Here is a 3,765-nt window from a genome sequence, read left to right as displayed (position 1 = left end):
AAAGCGGTAATGTTCCAACTCTGGAAAGCCACATGCAGCTGCTCGTAAATATTCCTAGCGGACAGAAATGAGAGAGACGTAACGAAAGCAAAAACAGCTTCAACACTGGGTTATTAAAATTGACAGTCATAGGAATGATTTACTAACTAAAGACTGCGTGTATGACGTGCGTGAAACATTTTACGCATGGGTGGTTGAGTTTATGTGGGTTCTTGTCATATCTCTTTCTTCCTCCTTTCTACCTCTCTCTTTCTCTCTCTCTCTCTCTCTCTCCGACTGTCATAGTGTCCGCCATGATCTTGATTCCGAGAATCTAAACGTTATAAGTAAGCATATGGCATTCTTATACTTGTACAACTTTTATGTGCACCCGTAGGGCCTATTTATTCTTGCAAATCTTTTCCCGACAAATCTGGAGAACGTAAACCTGGGAATCTATATCAAATGTTCAGAATGTTCGGGTTGCGGAGCACCGCAACAGAAAGCAAATTTATTGTTAAGAAGTATGTATATGAAAAAGAGCCATTAAAAACAAACCGCAAACCAACCTCTTCAATATGGAAGAAGAAGTTAGGTAGTACAGTCATACGCATGCCTTGCGAGTCACTAAAGTCCTTTTGCCTCGGAAAGGAGATTCTCGATACTTTATCGTATATGCTGTATATTTGTGTGTGGATGTGTGTTTGTTCATAGGCATAAGAGGCATATAGGCCATGGTGATATATATATATATATATATATATATATATATATATATATATGAAAAGTTTTATTGCAAAATGAGCTAAGCGCCATTTTGAACATTTTAAAGTAAGTCCATCATCAGATCGAGCAGAATTGAACCTTTCCAGTAATACCTCACTTGCGACGTAACAAGGAATATTCTAGAAGTTATGACTAAAACTTTCATATATTTTCGTATTATTTTCTTTGTTTTTAGCAGCTTTAATCAATAATATCTCAACAAGAATGGAGTTAGCTCGTATTGCGATGACTCTCTTCATATACATATATATATATATATGTATATATATATATATACATATATATATATATATATATATATAAATGTATGTTATATATATGAAGAGTTTGTTTGCAAAAACCGATAAGTCCATTTTTGAAGATTTTAAATTACGGTCTCTGTCATAAAGTACAAAATAATACCTATTAAGTGATATATTGGTCATTACATATAAAGGTACATTTTTGAAGTTATGGTAAAAAGAAGCAAAAATTTTCTTATTATTCTCTTTATTTTTCTTGACCTTTAATCGCAAATATCTCCATTTGAAAAATGTGGACTTATCGGTTTTTGCAAACAAACTCTTCATATACATATACATATACATATATATATATATATATATATGTTTTATATATATATATATATATTATATACATATTATATATATTTATATATACAGTGTATATTATATTTGATATATGGGGGCTTTATTTCCACTTTTTGCTCTTCAAATATGAAAAGAGGCATTTAAGGCAGTACGAATGCCTTAAAATCCTTTTGCCTCTGAACGGAGATTTTCAATCTGAGAGACATACACAAGGCAACGGTGTTTAGTGCATGCCTTGGGTTTCCTGACAGAGCCAAGATTGAACTTGCAAAATATTCTACCTGCATCAATTTCATTAGCTGGATCATCATTAACAGTTTCTTTGTTGCACTTGCTATAATACATTGTAAGTGTATACAACGGGATTACAAAAGAAACAGCAGCGGCAAACAGGTCGAAAGCAAAAATGTAAACTTTGAAAAAAAAATCCCTTAACGAAATAAACAAATTATTTTCAAACGGCTAGTCTCTTTTTTATCTGCTCTACTATTTTCATTCATGCGATTTATCTAATCTTGGGTTCAGTGCACTGTCCACTACGGAACTTGTCAGACGAAGCAAGTCAAAGCGTCCATCTAATGTAATTATTGCAACAACATTAACAGTAATAAGAAGACAAGGCACTTGCAAATTTTATTGTACATGTGACGTCATCAAATTGTGATAATGTTGGTAGTGAAGGCAATGTCATTCCATTATCAATTCACATCCTAGCTTTAATACAAAATGACAACTTACTTATTAACCGCTGACCGCGACTTCACCGCAATTAAAGCAGGAGCTACTGTATTTTGAGCAAATTGGACTAAGAAGATGCGATCACAACTACATTGTATAAGAAAAGATTGGAGTTTATAACATGAAAAGCAAAACCGCTCAAACGACATTGGGTAATCACTTTAAACTGTTATCTGCAAACGCACATGCAACGATTAGAACACACACACACACACACACACACACACACACACACACACACACACACACAGCATATGTATAAGTAATACATTCGCCTTGTCATTCTCGATAGACAGAGTATTTCCATGGTAAAAAAGTAGTAATTATCCAAATCTATTATAGTAATGAAAATCATAGATAATGAAATCGTAGGTGTTTAACTGTGCACATGTCCGCTCATAGAGCTTTGACATATGCAGACAGTGATATCCACATGGCATGATGTGAAAAGGAAAGAAGAGTAATAAATTCATCTGTGCCAACGCAGGGAGTCAAAATAATGTGCACACATTTTCAAACACGTCCAATGTGACTTACAACTGCTGAACAACGGTTAAAGAAATGTATAAAGCATAACTAATCATGCTGAATATGATACCTTTTCAGTTGTGACTCAAGTATAGTCTGTTGCAAAAATTTGGCGAAAGGTCTTGGAAATAAGTTTTTTGGCCTGTAGCAGAAAACGCTCAAACACCACACGAGTTTTGGACGATTGGTACATGAAACATAATCAATTTTATGTGCTGAAGAACGCAGAACGCAGGCCTACTTGCATAACCAGGGTAAGACAAATAAGTTTACGTGATAATTGAGCATTTTAGTCTACGGGGAGGTATATATAAGCCTCAAAATTGGCGACAGATGGTCAAATTTTTAGAGAGTTTTAAAGGGCGAGCTGCAGAATTCTGGGGTCGCTGGAGTCTACGTTCTCATTTCTTATGGAGGTTGTAGAACATTAGAAAATTGTTGAGAAGGCGACGGTTGTCAAGTATGACTTACGATTAGGGATTTGTATTCGACTCGTGTGTGGTTTTGAACATCGACTTTGTTATTTGGCGATGATGTTCCCCCCCCCCCCCCTCCCTTTCTTCTCTAAGCTGTGCCTCGAGAAGCAGGTCTACTGCCCTGCTTAGAATGAATGGTACAGTTGAAGATGAAGATTCTATTTTTCTTATTGTTGTTGAGTTGATGTCAAGAAATTCTTCTCTTCAAAGTTGTGTTACAGAAAGAAGACAAAGCGTTACTTTAATCAAGATAAGGTGTGAGGCTAAAAATCATCGGTCGATAGATTGCAGCTATTTGGGCGTTCCAACAGTGTACAAGCTGAAGAATTACAGTGCTCAGAGGGGCTCGAAATCCATTGCCACCATGCGTGATTTGTTTCCAATATTTTGAAAGGGTCTACAAAGAAACCTTCTCGAAAAAATGATTTGCCAAGATAATGAGCATTTCATTTTTTTTAAATAACTATTTTGAGGTCAAAAATGCATAACGTTCATTCCTAAGGAGTCCCCTCCCCCTCCCCCCCCCCCTATTCATCATAGGGTTGGTAGAACGTTCTAAAACATGATGACAGAATCGTGGAGAATGGAGAACAGTCTATGCTTTGAGTATGTGTGTTGCGTGAAGCTCTGGAACAATCACATGTTCTGTAAGGACGTACAAAGTCATG

This window comes from Diadema antillarum, unplaced genomic scaffold (genome assembly GCF_040938485.1).
Source record: "Diadema antillarum isolate AM-2024a unplaced genomic scaffold, OU_Dant_1.0 seq00000735_RagTag, whole genome shotgun sequence".
Taxonomy (NCBI): domain Eukaryota; kingdom Metazoa; phylum Echinodermata; class Echinoidea; order Diadematoida; family Diadematidae; genus Diadema; species Diadema antillarum.
This window is presented reverse-complemented; position numbering follows the sequence as displayed.